The sequence below is a fragment of the Sturnira hondurensis genome, unplaced genomic scaffold (assembly GCF_014824575.4).
Source record: "Sturnira hondurensis isolate 20B ecotype Veracruz unplaced genomic scaffold, ASM1482457v3 Scaffold0020080, whole genome shotgun sequence".
NCBI classification, from domain to species: Eukaryota; Metazoa; Chordata; class Mammalia; order Chiroptera; family Phyllostomidae; genus Sturnira; species Sturnira hondurensis.
Window position 1 is genome coordinate 2575056 of NW_028092711.1, and position 23979 is coordinate 2599034.

Below are 23979 nucleotides of genomic sequence, written 5' to 3' on the forward strand. Positions count from 1 at the left end.
AGTGGTGTGGTTCCTTGGTACCCGGAGGTAGGTGCCAGAAATGCCCCTTGTGTGAGTTATTTGGGCCTTGGGCCTTCCTGTTGTAATTGAGTTTGATTGCTGCTGGCCTGTTTGTGGCCGGGACTGACCCTCAGGCTGGCTGACTATGAGGCTCAACCCTGACCTTGACGTGCAAGCTACTATGTAAGTACAGTTTTGACATGACTTCTTCTACGAGTCCTTGGTTATCAGACTCCTCTTCTGCTAGGCTTTAGTTGGTTATTCAGGGTGATTGTATCCCAATGTAGTTGTATTTCCAGTTTGGCACTGAGAGGAAGTGAGTGCAAGACCTACCTACTCTGCTGCCATCTTGAAAGTCTTTATATTTCTTAATTGAAAGACAAATAAGAGAAAAAAATTGGAGAGAGAGAGAAAGAAAGAAAAGAGAAAACTTGAGCTCACTGTTGGTTGACTTGTACCTTTGGTTTTATGTCATTGCAAGAGAATTCCAGAGACTTATTTAGCTCTGCCTATTTACTATTAAAAATAAATCTCAATCTAAGCATTTTGCACCAAAATTTTAAAAATCTAATCATTTTCTTAATTTTTAGCTTTACAGGAATAGGAATAAGTTGTCCAGGTTTTTTTTATTGACGTTAATGTTTTAGGTTTTTCCTTTCCAGTGCTTTCCACAGATCTGCTCTGCAATGGTATGTTTGGGAGTTAAGCACAAAGCAAGAGAAACGTAGTGAACATAATGATTGCCAAGTAAAATGGTTTCCCTGGCAACCATTACCCAATGAAAGCCCTAAGAACTGCCATTCTTTCCCGCATGAATTTTTCCTAATGATTTCAGACATCACAGATGGAAGAACTATGTACAAAAGTACCTGCTCCAAATGTATCGCTGCAGAGACAAAGCTGACTCGGTGAGAGTCTCTCTGTTCTGTTCTGTTTTGTGGTTAACTAATAGATTTCTCCTTTGTAGTATAATTTTTCAATAATTTTAAAATGAATTCATTCCTTTGTGCATTATAGTATGTGAATGTATTAGTTTTCTATTACTGCTGTAATAAATCACCACAAATTTAGTGGCTTGAAATAACAAAAATGTATTATCTTGCAGTTCTGCAGGTTAGAAGTCTGACAGGTCTTGCAGGACTAAAATCAAAGTGTCAGCAGGGTTGCGTTCCTCTCTGGAGCCCAAAGGGAGAATCTGTTTCCTTGCTTTTTTCATTTTCTAAAACACAGCTTCATTTTTTGTCTCACGGCCCCATTGTTTTTAACTTATTTTCGGTTCTTATTTTTTAATCTTCCCCAAAGGATATGTTTATTGATTTTTAGAGAGAGAGAGAGAGGGAGAGAGATACATACAAAGAGAGGGAAACATCAATTGGTTGTCTCCCACATGCGCACCAACTGAGGGTTGAACCCACAACCTGCATATGTGCCCTGACTAAGAGTCGAACCCACAGTCTTTTGGTGTATGGGATGATGCTTCAACCAACTGAGCTACTTGCTCTGGGCTCTTTTCTTTTTAAAGCTGGAAACAAACATCATCTCTCTCTAGTCTTTTTTCCATTATCATCTTATAGCCAGTGAAGATTTTTTCTTTAAAGACTATTTTAAGTATCTCGGGCTCACCTTGATAATCCAGAATAATCTTTTCATCTCAAGATTATGCCCTTTATCACATCTGCAAAGTTCTCTTAGCCATGTAAGGTAATGCATTTACCTGTTCCAGAAAATAGGCCATGGACATCTTTAAAGGGCCCTTATTCTGCCTCCTACAGTGAGTCTATTGTCTGGCATATTGTCCGGCACAAAATAAAAAGATGCTTCTCAAAATATTGGTTTGAAATACAGCATGCACTTTGAGCTGCTTCAAGTACTAATGAGTATTACACATTGATCTAGAGCAGAGATCAGCAAACTTTCCTATGAAGGGCAGACCCTACATATATTTGGCTTGGCCAACCATACAGCCTCTGTTACCACTACTCAATTGTGCCATTGTGGTGTCAAAGCAACCATTGACACCACATAAATGAATGAGCTTGGCTGTGTTCCAATAAATTTTCTATACAGAAACAGGCAGTGGGCCAGATTCAGCTTCCCAGATTTCAAGAGTTACTGTAAAGCTGTGTTAATCAAGATATGCTGATTTATAAACTAGAGCTATGAAATTTCTAATCTCATTAGTAAAATTTGACACACATTTCAGGACTGAGGTATTTTTATAGATACAGAAAATAATAAAACTAAAAGTTTGCACTTGGCCTTTTCAACCATATAATTAAGAATATAAGCATTCTTCATTATCATGAAATCTCTGTCGAGAACAAATGTCATGGAATAAGACTATAAAGGATGAGATGACTGAAAATCAACCTTCACTGAGCTTGATATATAATTGGGTAGGTGACACGTATTCATTAAAAGATCATTTTTATCTATATATTTGGTTTAATACATACATTGTTTAACCTCCAAAAGTATCATCTTTAAGAGTTAGGTATGGAAGATCCACTTCTGGTATTGCCAAAGTACTTTTTATTGGGCTGACCTTCCTGCAGGCAACAATGGTAAACTCTAGAAAAATATTTTTAAAAGATAAACAAACAACTATATATAGGCAGTAGAGAGTGACCAAAAGGACACAGAAATTGGGGGGAAAATTATCCTTAAAGGAAAAGAACTTTGTTGAATAAAAATGTGTGCTTGTGTGACTTTTTGCTCAAGAGGGTGCCCTAGACTGTGTGTCATGAGGGGAAAGAAAACGGAAGCAGAAAAGTTGTCCTACTGTCTAAAGGCGTCAGAATGTCAAGTTCATGATGTTATAAAAGAGAGAGAATAAATAGGAAATTTCAGAAACTAGGGAACCACAGAAGGGGAACCCTTAAAATTGCATGCAGCCTCTGTCCAAATGTTTGGCTGAGCCCCAGACTTGGCTGCACTGAGAAAACACCAACACTCCCAGTGAAAACAACAGCTGGAAGGTTGAAGAGCTGACATTTCTGGTGGCTGTCCATTCCAGGAGGCTGTCCATTCCAGGGAAGATAGAGTTAACTTCTGCGAGAATAAAAATCTACAGTTACAAGGGAAGGACGAAAGGGTCCCAAACCTCTATTTCTACAAATAGATGTATCATTTAAAATGTCCAACACAAAATAAAAAACTGCTGGATATGAGAAGGAATAAGAAAATGAAAATAAGAGCTAAAAGAAAAGTAGTATATAGTAACAGACTTCCTAATACAAATGTTGGAATGAGAAGGTAAGAACTTTAGAGTTGGTATAATAAATAATTATTGGTATAACCAAAAATTTTAAAAAACACAGGCATTACAAATGCACAGAAGGTAAAAATCTGCAGATTAATGGAAATGACAAAAAGGAGAACCAAATGGAGACTCTAGAAGATAAAAAGTCAGATGAATAGAATTAAAAATATTGATGGCAGAAGAAAACGTCAGTGAACTTGAACATAAATTAAATGTGAAAAAGGAAGAAAACGAAAACCAAAGATGTGAATTGAGGCCAGGGAGTGGTACAACAGAAAATTGATTAATATATGTGCAACTGGAGTCCCAGAAAGAGAGGAGGAAGAAAACGGGACAAAACAGAATTTGAAGAAACAATGATGAATAGTTCTTCAACTGAAGTGAAAACTACAAAATAAAGATCCCAAGAAGCTCTAAAAACACCAAGCACAAAAAAGGGTGGGAAGGAAGAAAGAGAAAGGAAGGAAGGGAGAAGGAAGGGAGGGAGGAAATATGCATCATGGTTACACCTCCAAACACTAAAATATAAATAGGAAATCTAGAAAACAAAGAAAACTGTTATATATAAGGGAACAATAACATTAATTACTAATTATTTCATCATAAACAATGATGGTGAGAATATTACAACTGGCAAAAGTAGGAAAAGTTACACTGGAATCAAACCATTTTCAGAAAAAAGAAAGAAAAATTTACCAGCAAGACTGCACTATAAGAAACATTAATTGAAAGTCTTCACTTGAAAGGGAAGTGACAATAGATAAAATTAGTGTTATATAAATAAATAAAAAGAGTGTATGACATGCTAATATATGGGTCCATATGGAAGGCTCTTACCCCTTTTTGTGTATGTATGTATGTATGTATGCACATGTACCATATTTTTCAAACTATAAGATGCATATCCCCCCCAAATTTGGGAGGAATAATAGTTGTTAATGCTGCTGTTGAGTTCTGTTTACATTTACATTGGTGAAATATCATTTCATTTATGTTATTAAATATTTTACCATATTTTTTGCTTCAAAGTTTTTTTCCTGTTTTCCTCCTCTAAAACCTAGGTGCATCTTATAGTCCAAAATATATGGTAATATGTGCATATCTCTCTGTTTATTTGCCTTTCTTTACATATTCTAAAGCCATATGAACTTCAAAGCAAAAAGAATAGAGTATGGTGAAATTTATAATGTAGTTGATGTAAGATACACAACAACAATAACACAAAGGCTGGGGCAATGAATTCAATGTATAGTTCTTGCCCTGACATGAAGAGGTACAATATTAACACGAAGTACAGTGTGATAATATCTATGTTGTAATCCTTAGGGCAAACACAGACATACACACGTGGCAAAGAGGCACGGAAGCAAAGCAAATACAGGAATTACTGTACCATGAAACACTAAAAGGTATCCACTAAAGCAAAAGAAGGCAGAAAAGGGGGGACAGATAAACATAAATCTGATAAGAAAGAGAAGTGAATAACAAAGTTTATGGAACTGAAGGCAAACACACCAATAATTACATTAAATATTAATTAGTTAAATATTTCCAAAGCAGAAATTATTAAACTGGATACTTATATATTCTATTTTACTTCATTTTATTTTATTTTATTTTTTACAATTGACATGCTTATATTAGTTTCAGGTGTACAGCATAGTGATCAGACATTTATATATCTTATAAAGTGATCACATTGGTAAGTCCAGTACCCATCGTACAGAGTTATTATAATATTATTAAGCTTTGAAAGCCATTTATGAGAGCTACACCTTAAATATAAATAAATGATTAGATTAGAAGTGAAAAGGTAGAAAGTGACATACCATGTAAAGTAACAGTAAGAACAAGAAACCTGAGGGATTATATTAAATCAGAAGAAAGGTAATGTCAATACAAGAATTATTACCAGAGATTAATAGGGAGAGTTCATAATGATAAAAGCTTAATTCACCAGTAAGACAGAATGATTATAAGGTCTGTGCAATAGTTAGAGAGCTTAAAAATACACAAGGCAAATATTAACAAAATTTGATGAAGAAATAAACAAATCCACACTCACAATTTGGATGAATCAGTATTATTAAAATTGATCTATAGAATCAACACAATTTCAATTAAAGTCCCAGCAGGATATTTTTGGTAGATAATTGCAAGTTTACTTCAAAACTAATTTGGAAATACTCAGAACTAAAGTAGGCAAATAATCTTGAAAAGAGAAAGAAAATATTTTGAAGACTTTTACTTCCAGATTTCAAGAGTTACTATAAAGCTATGTTAATCAAGGCACTGTTGTAGTAATATATGATTGACACATAGACTAATAAAATAGACCCATTCTTGATCAGTTTATTTTTAACCAAGAGGCTTAATTAATATATGGAAAATGAAAAGCCATCAGCAAATTGTGATAAAACAACCAGCCAAAATTAACTCAAGATAGATAGTGAAGCTAAAAGAAAACATAACAATTGGAAGCTTCTAGAAGAAAATATAGGAAACTATAATCACAAACTTGGTGTAGGAGAAAATTTCTCAAGACCCAGAAAGCATTCTCCATGGAAGGAAATACTGGAGTAAATACTGAAGTAAATGTATTTCATCAAATTTAAAAATTCTCATCCTGAAAAGTCACTGTGAGCAAAATGAATATACAGATCACACCAGAAAAAATATTATATGCACATATAATACTTATAACATATGCTATCATTACATATAATACATATGCTCAGAACATGTAAAGAGCTCTTACTACTCTGTAATGAAAATATAAACAACTCCAAAAAACAAGGGAGAAAAACCTGAAAAAACACTTTACAATGGAATGTATACAAAAGACCAATAAGCACATAAACAAGTTTTCAACGTAGTTAGCCATCTAAGAAGTACAAATTAAAACCACTGACACCTACTAAAATGGCTAACTTTATTTTAAAAAAGCAACCTTGAATTCAAGTCCAAATGTTGGTAAGGATGTGGAGTGATGGGAAATCAAATACATAGCTGGTGATGTGGTAAATGGTGTAATTGCTTTGGAGAAGGCTTGGCAGTTAAATAAAAGTAAATTAAATAAATAAAGTTAAATGTTTGCCTACCCGATCAACTAGAAATTTCACTCCTAGATATTACTTAAAATAATGAGAATATTATGTATTTCAGAATGCTCATAGACACTTATTTATAATAGCCCCAAACTGAAAACATTCCAAAAGCTCACCAACAGGAACATGGGTAACAATTTGTGGTCTATCATGCAGTGTAATGCTACTGGAAACTACTTTCTGTATATAATAAAATAAACAAATCAGTGAATATATATAATGATAGGAGTCAAGTAAAAGACAGTTCTTTCCTGAAGGAGAAAATTGCAAATATAGAAAGCCAAAGACTAGAATTTATCCTCTCATGTAATGCAATCGGATGTAACAGTATAAACTTGTACCTCTAACTGTATAAAACTTTTCCTTTTCTTCTATATCTGTTTCCATTTCCTTCTCCTCCTCCTCCCCCTTCCCTCTCTCTCTCACTGTCTCTCTCTGCTCCCTCTCCCCTCCCCCACCCGCCCTGCTCACACACTGCACATTTCCTAGCTCTATCTGCTGAGAAGGTCTATAAGGACTCACAACACAAAAGCCATGAGCACATCTGGTACCTATATCTTGGCTTCTAAATACCATTGCCCACTTCAAGAAGTTAGGAAAGACTGATTCCAGGACTGACAGGGAAATGAGATGAAACAAGAAGATCTTGTGTCACAAAATACGTGTGGTGGTCAGTTTTATATACCAATTTGGCCAGACTCTCCCTGGTCTCAGTTACTCACTCAGACACTAGGCTAAGTGTGGTGAGCATATTTTGCGGATTTAATTAACACCTACAATCAGTTGACTTTAAGTAAAGTCAAATCTTCACTCAATCTTCTTTGAGTAAAGAAGACTATCCAGGATACTCCGCATGGACTTGAACTAATCAGTTAAAAGGCCTTATGAGGCCAAAATGAGGGTTCCAGAAAAAGAAAGAAGTTCACCAGGAGATCGCGGCTGCAGCTCTTCCACGTTTCCGGTCTCCCAGAGTGCCCTCCACATTTCCGGTTTGCTTCCACACCTCCACACTCATGTAAGTAAATTCTCTGCAATCAGTTGTCTGCCATCTATCTATCTATCATCTATCTTTCTATGTGTCTATCTATCCATCTATCATCGATCTCCTACTGATTCTGTTTCTCCGATGTAACCCTAATTGATGCAGCAAGGGATATGTCGCTCTATCAATATTTTGACATGTTGTCAAAAATGATGACAACATATCAAAATGTATAGCAGCTAGCTTGAAGAGGTTTCTAACTTACCCAATATGGGAGTTTGGGGCATCAAAATAAGTAAGGGCTGCAACTCACTGAAGAAAGTAAGAATCTCGACTTCCGCCAAGATGGAGGCATAGGTGGAAACACTGTGCCTTCTCCCACAACCAAGTTTGAATACAACAAAGGTCTGGAGAAACAAAGACACAACCAAAGGACAGAAAATTGAATTATACGGAAGTCCGACTACATCTAACCGTTCAACGGGGACGGTAAGACGGGCAGAGCCAGCAGCGAGCAGGGTCGGGAAGGACAGGGCCCCCCCCCCCGACCCAGGCGCGCAGGCAGCCCGGAAAAAGTTGGGGTGCGGGGCAGACTGACCTCGGGCGCACATTCGCGCACAGTGAGACAGACCACGCAGGCCCCAGGGGGCGAGGGCTGACGGCGGTGGCACATTCGAGTGCTGTGGGACGAAACGCGTGGGCCAGGTAACGGCAGCAACTGTGGCACCGGTGAGGGCCATGGCGGCAGGCGGCGGACAGGACGCCTTAGTCCCTCTTTGACCCCGCCCCCACATACAGCCTCACAACCCAGCGACTTAGTTGCTCTGCAATACCAGTGAGAGCCACTGTCTCTCTTTGACCCCACCCCCACATACAACTTGACAACCCAGGAACTTAGTTGCCCTGTTCTAGTGAACACTTTAGGGCTCTGATCCTGCTATGGAACAGGTACGAACAACCCGAAAGATGGCGTGAGAAGAACTCAAAGTCCCAGAGCCAATAACTCTAGGTGACCAAGAAATTGCCAGCCTCTCAGAAGCACAATTCAGGACACTATTTATCAGGATGCTCACAGAACTGGTAGAATATAGTCACAAATTAGAGGAACAAAGTCACAAATTAGAGGAACATATGAAGGCTAAACTAATTGAAATGAAGGGAGATGCACAGGAAACCAATAGTGATGGAAAGGAAACTGGGACTCAAATCAATGGAATGGACCAGAAGGAAGAACAAAACATCCCACCAGAAAGGAATGAAGAAATGAGAATTCAAAAAAATGAGGAGAGGCTTAGGAACCTCCAGGACATCTTTAAACGTTCCAACATCCGGATTATAGGGGTACCAGAAGGGGGAAAGAAACAGCCACGAGTGGAAAACGTATTTGAACAAATAATAAAGGAGAACTTCCCCAGTCTGGCAAAGGAAATAGACTTCCAGGAAATCCAGGAAGCTCAGAGAGTGCCAAAGAAGTTGGACCCAAGAAGGAACACACCAAGGCACATCATAATTACATTAGCCAAGACTAAAATGAAGGAGAGAATCCTAGAAGCAGCAAGGGATAAGGGGACAGTCACCTACAAAGGAGTACCCATCAGACTGTCAGCGGATTTCTCAAAAGAGACCTTACAGGCAAGAAGGGGCTGGAAAGAAGTATTCCAAGTCATGAAATCCAAAGACCTACAGCCAAGATTGCTTTATCCAGCAAAACTTTCATTTAGAATGGAAGGACAGATAAAGTGCTTCTCAGATAAGGTCAAGTTCAAGGAGTTCATCATCAACAAGCCCTTATTATATGAAATGCTAAAGGGACTTATATAAGAAAGAGATGATGAAAAATATGAACAGTGAAAGGACAGCAAACACACAGTTATTAACAACCACACCTAAAACAAAAGCAAACCAAGAGGACAGCTAGATCAGGAGTGGAACCATAGAAATGAAGAACACATGGAGGGTTAGAAACAGGGGGGTGGGAGGAGGAGAAGGGGGGAGAAGGCACAGAAAATAGCATAGATGGTAGGTAGAAAATAGATAGGGGGAGGGCGAGAATAGTGGGGGAAATATAGAATCCAAAGAACTTGAGACACGTGGTTATAAACTAAGGGGGGGGAGAATGGTAGGGGAGGGAGGGTGCAGGTGGAGGGGAATGAAGGGGGGGAATAGAACAACTGTAATGGTATAATCAATAAAATATATTTAAAAAATAAATAAATAAATTTGCAAAGAAAAAAAAGAAAGTAAGAATCTATGTTTCTATATTGATGTTAAATAGATAGATAAATAAAGTGAGAGAATGGGAAAGTTCTTTCTCATAGTAGAATGCCAATTTATAACTGTAAAAGGACTAGTACAGCTAGAAAATCATCAATGATTTTCTCTATAAAGGCTGGTGAGGAAGAGGATATTTACATAATCTCCAAGTATTTTCTCACAGATTATTAATTATAGAGTAAAATAGTAATTTTACAGTGGAAGGTCATGGATCACATCATCTTAATGAAAAGATTATAGTTAACACGGGAATACCGGGACAGACCCAACTCATGAGCTTTCTGGTTGTGACCCAGAGAGCCACAATATCACTTCCACAGTAGGCCTGACAATATACACAACTAAAGTCCACTCATGAGGAAATAAGTCAGTCCAAAGTGAAGAAGACAAGCATGTCTTCTCCTTTAAGATGACAGTGTTCAGAAAAATTATTTCAAGGCTGAGATTTGGGGACAAAAAAGACTATATTAGCATGAAAACAAAGGATAATTTGTAATCCTGGATTAAATCCTGCACAAGAAAATAAAGTCAGCTATCAAGAACATTATTGGAATAATTTGCAATTTTACCCATGGATAAAATTAGCTGTAAGGAACATTGCTGAGATAATTTGCGATGTTGTCTGTGGATCAGTTAATAGCAGTGTATGTGTTAAAATCCTCTATTTTGATAATTGTACTGTGATTATATAGGATAATATCCTTGTTCTTGGAAAATATATTCTGAAGTATTTAAGAGCAAAAGGGTACCCTGGCTGGTGTGACTCAGTGGATTTAGCACTGCCCTGCGAACCCTGCAAACAAAGGGTCTCTGGTTCGATTCCCAGCCAAGACATATGCCTAGNAATAAAGTCAGCTATCAAGAACATTATTGGAATAATTTGCAATTTTACCCATGGATAAAATTAGCTGTAAGGAACATTGCTGAGATAATTTGCGATGTTGTCTGTGGATCAGTTAATAGCAGTGTATGTGTTAAAATCCTCTATTTTGATAATTGTACTGTGATTATATAGGATAATATCCTTGTTCTTGGAAAATATATTCTGAAGTATTTAAGAGCAAAAGGGTACCCTGGCTGGTGTGGCTCAGTGGATTTAGCACTGCCCTGCGAACCCTGCGAACAAAGGGTCTCTGGTTCGATTCCCAGCCAGGACATATGCCTGGGTTGCAGGCCAGGTCCCTGGTTGGGGGTGTGTGAGAGGCAACCACACATTGATGTTTTTCTCCCTTTCTTTCTCCCTCTCTCCCTCTCCCTAAAAATAAATAAATAAAATCTTTAAAAAAAGAGCAAAAGGGCTAAATGCCTCCGCATTATTGTCCAAAGACTCAGAAAATATGCAGATATAAATAAACATGTAATGAGACAGTAAGTCAAATGGGACAAAATATAAACAATTGCTGGATTTTGGTAAAGGTATAGGGAGTTCCTAGGTCTTATTTTCATTAAAGGCAGTCAGAAAGCAAGACTAAAGATCAAAAGCTGAAGCAAAGCTGGTTTTTACATTCTGCCTCGTTGCTACAGGTTCAGAATGCAAGACCAGAATTTTGTTTACTGACTCTGTAAAACTGTGCTACCTGTCCTTTTGGGTTTTTTTCTTTGCTTTCTAGGTTCTCATGTCTGGAATTCACCAAATCACTGTTTCCAACTGGGTTGTTCTCCACAGATTGTTTCAGAGTTAAAGAACTATTTATTTTTATAAACCCCAAGAGAAGGTGATCAAACAGTTACCAGAGCTAAACAGCAGAACATGGGAAAGTGCCTTTTCCACGGGGTCCCATGTTTCCCTGAGACTGTGGCCTAAATAATTCTAGGAGAAAGTTTCACCTCTAATTAGTAAGCAGATGATAGCAGGCTTCTTTTATTTGCAAGGAGACGCTGTAACCGAACTTTGAGAAAGAAAAGCAATCACGTGATTCTATTGCTGTGTTGTTGTATTGCAGAGAAGGGGATACACTCACACTTGTAATGTGGGTTGAATTTTTCCCATTTGCAGAGGCCTCCATTGTGGAAATAATGGGTTGTATGTGGTTTTTGTTTACTAGCCCCCCCATCCCTATTTGAGATAGGGCTCTCCTATCTCAAATAATTATTTTTGCCAAAGCTGCAATTACTGAGATTACAAATAATGGGAAGCATCACAGCTGCCCTGGCAGGTTCCCAGCACGTAATCACCTGTCATGTGAACTAATTCCTGCCATGACTGAGGCCCCTTATTTGCAGTAGGGTCTGACAGCTCTATTGTTTAAAACGCCACCCAGTAACAGAGCAGGCAGGAGCTTGTCTGTACTCTAACTCGTTTCCTTGCGTATTTTCTATGTCAGCTTCAGTTAACCTGTTGTACCGTGCAGCTGATGAGTGATCACTTTTCCTGGAGCCTGATACTGCCAATAAAAGACTAATGATACGTGAGACCACGGCTTAGTTGGATACAAGCAAGCATGGATTTAAGAAAAGCCTTATAGAAAACATTAAAATTGAAGTAATGGGTTACAGACTAGAGGAACAGACACAGAATTGTTCAGGTTTCTTTTAAGATAAAATGCCAGGGCTTAGATATGATAATAACATTTTTCCTTGTTTTGGGAAAACAAGCTTATGACAATCTATGAAAAAATGGCTTTTAACATATATGTGTTCAGTGTGTTTTTCAATATACATTTAATACATTTCTAATATATGACTAATAATGAAATAAATATTTTCAAAATTTTGTAATTCTTTTTCTAAAACCCAACTCTAAATACTAATTAAATATGTCAAATCTTAGGAGACAGATAACAGAGATACAGGGCTCGCTTTAACTAAAAGAAGAATCCAAATACATTCTATAGGTGACCTTGAAAATGGAAAATTACAAGTGCTTATTCTGTTGTTCGAACTGAAAATTTTTGTGATCCTAAAAAGCTTCATTGAGAAAAATTGGCACAGTGTTAAAGTGACCCAAATAGAGATGCCAGGAAGAATAAGGAAGGCTTTGTGTTAATTCTTAAGTTAAGTTCTATCTCCTGACTATATCTTATTCAAATTCATGCATGATTTGCTAATGTCTTCCACCTGCAACTTCATGTATTTGTGGTTGCAACTGTTGTAGATTTCTCCCGCCCTTAATCAAACAGCAGCCTTATTCTGTTCCTGTAACACACAGAGATGACACAATTATGTCTGCACTCATTTCCATTGTCTAATGTTTGCCTGGCCCGCAGGCCACAGGTGGTCCTGGATGGCTACAAATGCAGCCCAACACAAAATTATAAATTTACTTAAAACATGAGATTTGTTTGTTTTTGTTAGTGTTTGTGTATTTAATATGTAGCCCAAGACAACTCTTCTTCCAGTGTGGCCCAGAGATGCCAAAAGGTTGGATACCACTTGTAAAGAATAATCACAGACCATAGCAATTTATAGGGATAGTGCAGAGGTCCATTTGAGAAAAACATCAGATCCATCATGTCCACTAGCTACCGAGATAGATGAATTGATACATAGGTGGGTAGGTATGTAGACGATAGATAGATGGATAGATAGATAGATAGATAGATCTCAAGTCCAACATTGCCAGCCTCCTGCCCATGTAGGAGGCCCTTCTACATCTTGCATCAAGACCTTCACTTGTTTGTCACATTTTTATCATCAAGCCCTAACCCTTTTCTTACATTTATAGTAAAGATTTTATCCCCAGTGGAACAAAGAACTTGAAAGGCCAGTCAAAATGTAACCAAAAACACAGGTTCATCTGCCTCCCACAAAGAATGCCACACTCACGAGACAGGTGCTGGTGCAAAAGGAAAGAGGTTTATTCAGGTGCTGCTTCCTGGGAGAACGGTGGGTTCCCATCTCAAAGACCAGCCCTGCTTCCTGCTCCAGCCCAAGGTTTTTGAAGGGATAGGGTGGGGAGGGCTTTTTTTAAGTCCAATTATCTTTCTCGATTTGGGCTGCTGGGGCCCTACCATTCATCTTTTGAGGCTCTTGTGTGCTCGGTGTAAGAAATCCTCCCACACCGTCTTGGTGAAGGCAGGGGATTACCCTGATTGGCTGCAGTAGCAGGGTTGGTGGAGGTGGCAGGACCTGCCATCCGGAAGCCTGGAGATGCCCCAGCCCTTAGCCCACTTCCTGTCCCTGGACAGGGGTCCTGCACATGCTGGGGAGCTGGTTGGAGTACTTGGGGGTCAACCCTGGATCCCAGCCCACCCACATTTTCTGCACAGCTCCCAGGAGGCCCACCCCTCCAAAGTGGCCGGCCAGGATGTGCTCACTGTGCCACAGGCTGCAGCTGGCTCTGACCATCTTGTAACAAAGTTATCAACCCACCTGATATCGATATCATTTTATTAACCAGTGTCACCCCAATAAATTCGAGTTTAAAAACAGAAGGGACAATAACTAAATCCAAAATTACAACAACAGAAATTTATCAACCTAACCCCCCAAAAGTAAAAAAATGCTCACAGAAAGTACTGTTCCAGTGTTCTTGGGTCATCCTCTAACTGCTCTGAAGGAAGAAATGTTCGAATGGAGAGCCCCTGGCAGTCTTACAGGTTATAATCTGAAAGGAATTGATACTCTGAGTGCAAGATTTTAAGAGGAGAGGATTCTAAATATGGTTTTAGGATTCTGCCTTCCGATCAGCACAATATAAAACTGTTTGACACATGCGTTTTCACTCCAGAAAGCACACAGATGAATGGCTGTGGCAGAAACCTGATTCCGACTTATGTAAACTGGCCCCTTTCTCTCTTCCTCTTGGCCTAGATCCCAACATGCTGGTGAAGTACAACTTCTGTGAGGACAGGCAAATTTCACCATTTGCAGAAATTAGCCAACTATGTAGGTAGCAGAACAAAGTGGTTTTTAGACTCTACCACATTTCTAAAAATAACAGTAACAGTCACTCCAATGGTGCTTGTTAAAATGTCTAAAACTCTTTCAAAAATAACAGTTAGGAATGCCATTGAATTATCAGTTTTTTTGAAGTCACCTGCTAATTGCCATAAAACTTTCTCTGTTGACATAATCCGTTGCAGTCATTCAGTCTGTTACAGGTGAAACAATTTTTACATAATTTGGGGTGGAGGGAGGCATAGAAATCCAATTTTTTTAATTGCATAACATTCTGAACATGCTTGGAGGGTTTTGTATCTGAAGGGAAATAAAGCCCATACTGAGTCCATTTGAAAGAGGGAGCAAGAATGTAATATTACAAATGAAACTTGCACCCAGACCATTGTGCCTCAGTTGGTTGGGCATCATCCTGTAAAGCGCAATGTTGCCAGTTCGATTCCCAGTCAGGGCACGTGTCTGGGCTGTGGGTTTGGTCCCTGGATGGAGCACGTATAAGATGCGACTGATTGATGTTTCTCTCTCACATCATTGTTTCTCTCCAATCTTTCTGCCTCCCTTCCCATGTCTCTAAAGTATAAATAAACAAAATCTTTTTTTAAAAAACTTGTCTACTTGATCTTCTTAGTATTTTTATCTTACTCTTTAGGGTTTCTTAAAGCTAATTCCATTGTATAGAATAGCATAACCTGATAGGAACACACATATATATATTGCATGTGCATATAACTTACTTAGAATCCATGCTGAAGTATACCAATTTAGATATATTTCAATTTTGCGCATATTTCCCCCCACATAGCAATTAAATATGTTAGGCCTATGGATTGTGAAAGTGCACTACAGCTCGTAGCAGTATCAAAAGTCTTTAAGAACACGGGTTCTAGAGTCACCCATATTGGATTCCTATCTCTTTGAGTAGCCTTGGGAAAGTTGCCTATGATTTTTAAGACTCAGTTTCATCAGCCATAAAAGGGGGATAGTGATAGTCCCATCCTTAAAGACTTATGGCATATAACACACTTTACACAGGGCAAATTGATCAACCGAGAATGGTACCATATCAGCCAGTTTGTGCTGAGATAATACTGTGTAACAGCTTCAGACTCTGAGGCGTGTCTGTTACTCTGGTTCCACCTCAGGGCTGATGGACTGCAGCTCTGTGAGTCTGTGGCTCTGCTCTAGGCTGCACATGTCTGCTTCTGCTAGGAGCCAGGCTACTAAGACGTGGCCCCTATTTAATAACGTTGTTCACATGGTGGAGGACAGAAACTCAAGGATAGTGATGGAAATACATACCATTCCTTAAGTGCTCGAACAGCCACACTGTTGCTTCTCAAATTTCATCTGACCCAAGTGGGTCACATGGCCAAGCCCCAAAGTCAATGCAGCAGGGATCGATACCCCCACCAAGAGGAAAGAAAGTCCAATAGCAAAGGGTATCTATGGGTAAATATTTTACTCGAGGGGAAAGGTGAAGATTTGTGACAACAGTACAATTTACTATAGATGCAAATGACAAAAACAGCTTAATGGGGTTTGGTTACAAAGGAGAAGAGATACCACCTCACACTGGTCAGAACAGCCATCATAAACCAATCAACAAACAAGTGCTGGTGGGGTAGTGAGAAAAGAGAACCCCTAGTGCACTGTTGGTGGGAATGCAGACTGGTGCAGCCACTGTGGAAGACACTATGCAATTTCCTCAAAAAAACTAAAAACAGAACTGCCTTTTGACCCAGCAATTCCACTGCTAGACTTATACTGTAAGAATCCTGAAACTTCAATTCAAAAGAACCTATGCACCCCAATGTTCATAGCAGCACAATTTACAACAGGCAAGTGCTTTAGGCAACCTAGGTGCCCATTGGTAAATGAATGGATTAAAAAACTGTGGTACATGTACACAATGGAATTCTATGCAGCAGAAAGAAAGAAGGAGCTCCTACCCTTTACAATGGCATGAATGGAACTGGAGAGCATTATGCTAAGTGAAGTAAGACAGGCAGTGAAAGACAAATACTATATGAGCTCACCTATAAGTGGTACTTAATCAACCAAACAAACAAGCGAGCAAAATAGAACCAGAGATATGGAAATAAAGAACAAATTGACAGTAATCAGAGTGGAGGGGGAGGAGGGGTAATGGGGGAAAGAAAGGGTCATCAAGTAATATATATAAAGGACCATGAACAAAGACAAAGGGATTTGAGGGTGGGAGGGAGAAGTGGTAGGTGGTGGGGAAATGGAGACAACTGTACATGAACAAGAATAAAAAAATCTAAAAAAAAGTGGTGAAGGAATTTGCTAAAAGACCATGCTGGGGCACCCAATACAATCAAAGAAAGGGAGAAACAAGTCAATCACGGACAGAGTAGACACATAGTTGGGCTCCACAAACAGTGGGAAGAGTGTTGGCAGAACCAGAGCTCAGTGTCTCTTTCACACCTATAGGTGTTGGCTTCATTCCCCACCCCCACCGAAGACTGAATCAATCACATAGCAGAAAACATAGCGCTTTTGGCTCCTGAGTCACACGGGCCATGTTGTCCTCACAGAGGGTAGCTCTCTCTCTTTATCAGTTCTGGGTATAAAGTCCTAGAGAGGAATCTTGACTCAATCGGATGCCTGTGTGGAACAACTAGAATCACATGTCCCATCAACTGCTAGGCCAGGCTGGGGTCATTTTCCACAGAAGCCCACGATGGACAAGGCTGGTATTGTGTCAGGACAAGTGTGCGCCATACGGGGATGTAGTATCTGTACACATTCAAGGGTTAGAGATTATTTCTAGAACAGGTCGTATTTTGCTTTATACATTTAAATGCTTTTTTCATGTAGCACAATAAATCTATAGGGCAACGTTCAGTGATACAGGTGTGAACTCCACATATAATTCTGAATTGGCCTTTCGAGGCCCATGTACCTAGCCAAGAAGCAGCCTGCTTTCATGAAAAAAATACTTGAGGGGCAGCGAGATAGGAGATCTGGGGGGAAGCTGGCTTGTTGCTGACTTGCTAGGTTACCACAGGTTAGTTGCGTAGATGCATCAACTACCTTTAAAGACTCATTTTCTTCTCCCCTTGCCTGCAAATTCCCCACCCTCCACCCAGGACAATAAATATTTTTCTGTCAGTCTTCCTTTTGGTTTGTCTAGATTTTTTTTTACCAGGCTTCATTCCAAAAGGAAGCCTCAGGGGAAGCCTAAACAGGGCCTTGCTTCTGCAATAAACCTGTTCAGGATTCGGGTCGGAGCTTACAGCGGATTCTTTTCTGCTAGTTGGCTGTGACCCTTGCTTTGGAACCCCAATTTCTCCAGTCTCTTGTCTCAGTCTCCAGCACCTTTCTGGTGGTCTGGTGCTTCCTGTGTTTCTCAGTCTCCTTTCAATTCTATATTCATTTTTGAAGGAAGGTAAGGAAAGAGAGAAGGAGAAATTGTCGAAGCTGAAATACACATCAAACCTAAGTGGTGAAGAGTGAAGGCTTGGAACAAAACTACCTGGTTTCAAGTTCAGGCACAACCATCATCTGTGTAGCGTGGTCCAAGTTGTTTATGCTCCTGTCAGTCTGCATCCTCATCTGTAAAAGGGCATAAACATAGTACTGTGTCCTATGGTTTTGTGAAGGTGAAATGAGTTAACATGTTACAGAATGTTAGAACAGTGCTTGGTACGTAGCAAGTGCTCAGTAAATGTTAACTATTTTTAACTGGTCTAGACTGATGTGTAGTTGAAGTGTGTTTGTATAACTATATATAAAATATACCTACAATCATGGCATGTATATAAACATACACATATATACATATACTTGTATGCCTAATATATGTATATGGTAAAGAATTGTTCTCTCTCAAAGGAGAAAGACCATTATGAGATGATTTTGAACCTGCATTAATGCAATATTTCCCAGGTCACATTTCTCCTTAATGGCTAAGCAGCAGACAGGACCTGGAAGGTTCATACAGATGGCTATTGTATTTGGGGTACAGGTGGCTTCTCTACAGTCCTGCCAGGGGACTTCTGGGTTCACCTTGAAGTGTGCACAGCAACATAGTTCTCTTGGCAGTATAACGGCCCGATGGGACTAGAAGAATCTGAAAACCCACTCTCCAGCTTAGCCAGGCGCATCTTGGGAGGAGTTGATGAGAAGAGGGCCAGAGTACCCCCCTGCCCTGCACGTCCTGTGAGGCCACCCTCGGATGGATAACATCACGCCTTCTCGTAATTTTCAAACCATCTACTGTCTGACTCCACTGAAATATTTTTGAATTGATTATTTTTAACTAAGACCCACCCACAGAGGTGAAATATAAAGAAATTTCTGAAGTTCTTATAAGAAGTGAGTGCTTTAAATTTCTGACAAACTTTTCCTATTTAGAAAAATAAACATATTTCAATGGCATTCCCTTGGGGGTGGATTTTCTATGTAGAAAACTGCATATTAAAGCAATTAATGAAGCCAAGTATCTTCACATCACCTGAGCGGTGTCAGTAGTTAGTCTTTGATTGTTTACATACTTGATATTTCAAATATGGAGATTTAAAAAATTGCAACAAATGAGACAAAATACATAGGGTAGCTGTATAGCATAGTAATGAATAGTACAGACTTCAGCAAAATTCAGAAACTAGTACAAATTTCAGATCCATTACTTTAAAAACTATCTTTGCTTATTTTTGACACACAGAGTCTTTTACTATTTGATTATCTTTTTAATTTTTGAAAAATTTTTTACATACCTAAAATATACTGGTACAATTAATGCCTGTATGCCATACTATAGTAAACATAGGACATTTTTTCACTTAATCACAATGTCAATATTACTCCTAATAAAGCTACAGTAATTCCTTGCTATCATTTAATATAGACTCCACATTTCAGTTTCCCCAGAAATCTCAAAAATGTCTTTTTCTAGTTGGTTTGTTCCAATCACAATCAAAACAGGGACCACGTGTTACATTTGGTTGTTATATCTGTTGAATGTCTTTTTCAAAAATGATAGAATTTTTATGATCTATAATAAAATTAACCTTTCTGGTATACAATTCTATGAGTTTAAATAAATGGGTGAATTTGTGTAATCACCACCATCAGATACAGATTTATCTCTGAAAAAAAAAATCCCACTTGCTGCTTCATTATGGTAACTGTCTCTCTCCAGTAGCTGCTGAATTATTTTCCATCCCTGTATTTTTACATTTTCCTACATGTCATACAATCCTGAGTAGTATTCCACTGCTTAACTATAATATACCACAACTTGTTTATCTGTTAACCAGCTAAAGGACATTTGGGTTGCTTCCAGTTTAGGAGAGTACAAAGAAAACTGTTATAAACTTTCACATACAGGTTTTTATGTCAATATTTTCATTTCTCTTGGGTAAATACCTAACAGCAAGACTGCTGAATGGTATGGTAAGTGCATGTTTAACTTGGTAAGAAACGGCCGACCTATTTTCCAAAGTGACTGCGTCATCCTGCCCTTCCAGTGGGCAAGGACAGTGTTCCAGGTGCTGGGCAGGCGCACCAGCACTGTGTCCGCACTATTACTGCAGTCCTTCTGGGGGTGTGAGAAGTGCCACAGCTTCAGGTTGCAATTTTCATGTTCCTGAGAACTAAGTAATGTTGAGAATATTTTATATGCTTACTTACCTACCACATATTTTATTTAGTAAAATGGCTTTTCAAATCAATTGCTCATTTTTGAAAGGGGCTGAGTTGGGTTGTCTTTGTTTTTGTTTTTGTTTTTTACTCTTTGGTGAGTTTTAAAAGTGCTTTATATATTCTGGATACACATACTTTGTCAGAGTTGTAATTTACATACATTTTCTCCCAGTCTTGGAAGACTCGTCCTTTCATTCTTTTAAGAGTGTCTTTTACAGAGTAAAATATTTTCACTTGGATGATGTCCAGTTTGTCAAGTTTCTCTTCTGTGGATTTGTTTTTGGCATCATGTCAAAGAACACTTTGCTTAATCCAAGGTTACAAAAACTTTCCCCTCTACTGTCTTCTAAGAGTTTTATAGTTTTATATTTTGCATTTAAGTTTATGATCTATTTCAAGTTAATTTTACATAGGTTCCAAGGCATAATTCCAGGCTTACTTTTATATGTACGAATATCCGATTGTCTTGGCACAATTGGTTGGAAATCCTATCGTTTCTCTAGTGAAATGCCTTTTACCCTTGCAAAAACCACTTAATCATATTTGTGTAGATATATTTGTGTGGGTAGACCATTCTGTTCTTTTGATCTACGTGTCTAGACTTTAACAAAACCACATTGTTTTGATTACTGTAACTTTAGAGTAAGTTTTGGTATAAGATAGAGTGAGTTCTCAAATTTGATTGTTTTGTTTTCAAAATTGTTTTGGCTTTTCTAATACTTTTGGTTCTGTGTATAAATTTTAGGATCAACTTGTAATTTTGTACAAGAAATTCTTTTGTGATTTTGACTGGGATCATATTGAATCTATAGATAATTCTGGGGAGAATTGACATGCTAACAATATTTTTTTCTTCCAATATATAAACATATTATACCTTTCATTTATTTAAATTTTCTTTTATTTCTTTAAGCAGTTTTATTTCTTTCAGCCTTGTAATTTCTAACATATAGATATGGTACAAATATTTAAATATTTATATATATAAATAAATATTTTATTTTTGCTGTTATTATAAATAACACTATTTTTTCATTTTTATTTCTAGCTAGTCCAACCAGTATATAGAAAAACACTTGTTACTGTATCCTAACTTTGTATGCTGTGTCGTGGTACACTCAATTATTCATTCTAAAAGGGTTTTTTTTACAGATGCCGTGGAATGTTTTATGTAGACAACCAAGTCACTTAGGAATAGATGGCAACTGTTCTCCCTTTATCTCCCTTTTTTATCTCCCTTTTTTAATCTCCTTGCCTTTTATGTATTTTCTTGCTTTACTGCACTGGCCTGGACTTTCAGGATAGCATCCTCACCTGTTCCTGGCCTTAGAGGGAGAGCACTCAGCCATTCACGACTTTCCTTGGAGAATGTTGCTTTTCTGTTGTCGCAGGCAATCTTCCCACTTAGGTCAGTCTGCAGGTCTGTCTTACCTTCTCTTGGTGCTGGATGCCATGTCAATTTAGTTTTCCAAGCCTTTACTATGCTGTTTGGGTTTCCTCAGCGTACCCACCACACGCAGGTTGTTCTGGTATTCAGCCACTGGATCATTTATGTGGAGTGCAGTTCTTGAACAGTTGCCATCTACAGAGTTCAGAGATGACCCTGGGACTTCAAACACAGGGCTAGAGGGCCCCTGCTCTCTGGAATGTGGAATTTGTCCTGCAGACTCTGGCCCTGCTGCTTCCTATTCCACTGTGCAGAGGGTGGAATTCTCAGGGTTTAGCACCTCACACTGCTGTGCAGTTCAGTCCTACATGCCAAAGCTAAAGCCATCATGCATCATTACTCAAATTTTGACTTTTGTCTCCAGTCTATCATTTTCAGGATTCTGATGTCATTGTTTTTGTATTCTGTCCAGAGTTTTAGTTGTAATCAAGATAAATATTGAATGTAGTCAATTTAGTGCATCTTGTGCAACATTGGTAATCACCGTGAATCTCTTTTAATCTAGAAAGTCCCCCATCCCTTTCTCACTGTGCGATTGGCTTTTTGAAGAAATTGCATCTGTGGAGCATTTCATGTCCTACAGTCTGGATTTTCTATTTGCTTCCACATATTCTTATTCATCATCATTTCACCTATATCTTTTCATCTATATATTTCCAGCAAACTAATCACTGACTCCAAAGGCTTATTTGGAGTCAACATTTACCTGCGTAAATGCTGACATGTTTCTTTAGGTCTTTGCACTTTGGTTTCTTCTCCTGGAGGTATAGAATTGTTTTAAAGAGTAAACGGAATAATATATATATTTAAATATTTCTAAAATAGAGTTTTAATATATATAAAAACCTGAATGTAGTGACAACTAAACAAGGACTTCCTTTTACTCGAGTGACTATAAGTACAAAGGTACACAGGCCAAGGCCCAGGGCCGCCTAAGGACACCCTGTGCCCCCCAGTGTCACCGGGCTCCTCACTCCGTCACTCAGTCAAGTGGAGCCTCTGTGCATTGGCCCCTCAGTATTTCTTCACTGCAGGCTGAGACCCATTTGCAGAAAAGCCTGCCAGTACCAAACTCAAATTTTTACACATCCAGTTATTTTCATGTTATTGTAAACAAGTAAGTAGTTAACTATCCATGAGGCTTTCACCACTGAGTACATAAGTTGTAAACCTTTTGTCAATGCCCTTACATCGAGGGAGTGCACCTCTGTTTCTGATTTGCTGACTGTTTTTACTATTAAAGACTATTAAATTCTATCAAATGCTTTTTTCTATGTCTATTAAAATAATATTTTTGTCAGTTATTCCATTAATATAGTAGATTTATATTATTTGATCTTTACTTGCTAAACAAACCTTGCATTTCCAGGATAAACTGTACTTGATTATGATGGATTATATATATATATATATATATATATAATGTATATATATATATATATATATGCTATTGCATTTGGTTTTCTAAGCTAATATTTTATTGAACATTTTTACATTTGTGCTTATGAAGAATATTAGTCTGTAGTTCTCTTTTCTGATGATATCTTTACTTGGTTTTAAAATTAAAATAAAACTGGCTTAATAAAATGAATTGGGAATTGTTTTCTTTACTTTTTACTGAAAAAGTTATAGAGAATTATATAATTTCTTCCTTAAATGTTTGATAAAATTCAACTATGAAGTTACCTGCACTTTATTTGTGAAATAGTTTTTAATTATAAAGTCAATTCTTATATTGAGATATTTTTACATTGATATTGCTATTTCCTCTTGTGTCTGTCTTGATCATTTGTGTCTTTCAAGGAACTTGTCTATTCATCTAGGTTGTCAAATTCATTAGCAACTGTCCATAAAATTCCTTTATTTTTTTTAATGGCTGGATATTCGCTAGTGATTACTTTTATTTCATCCCTAATATTGGTAATTTGTCTGCTTTCTTTCTTTCTAAGCAGTCTGGCAAGAGATTTATCTATTACATTGGTCTTTTCAAATATTAGTTATTCATCTAAACATTTTTATCTGTTGTTTTTCTAATTTCTATTTCATTGATTTTAGCTTTTATTTTTATCATTTTCTTCTTTTTACTTGTGCTGGGTTTAATTTACTCATCTTATGGTGGAAGCTTACATCATTTAAGACCTTTTTTATTTTTATTTTTTCCCCAGGCAAAACGCCAGTGGGGGCTGACCTTGGCCTAAATCACCTGTGAAACTCCAGAACCTATGCACCCAGTGTACAGCTATAGATCACACCAGAGCACCACTACCCTGCCCCTGCACAGCTGATCCTCCATGGAGGTTGGTGGTCAGTGGTCACAGCCAGTCCTTGTAGCTGACTGGCCTGGGTAAATTCCTCCCATCACCTTCCAACAGCAATCAAGGCTCAACTACATGAGGAG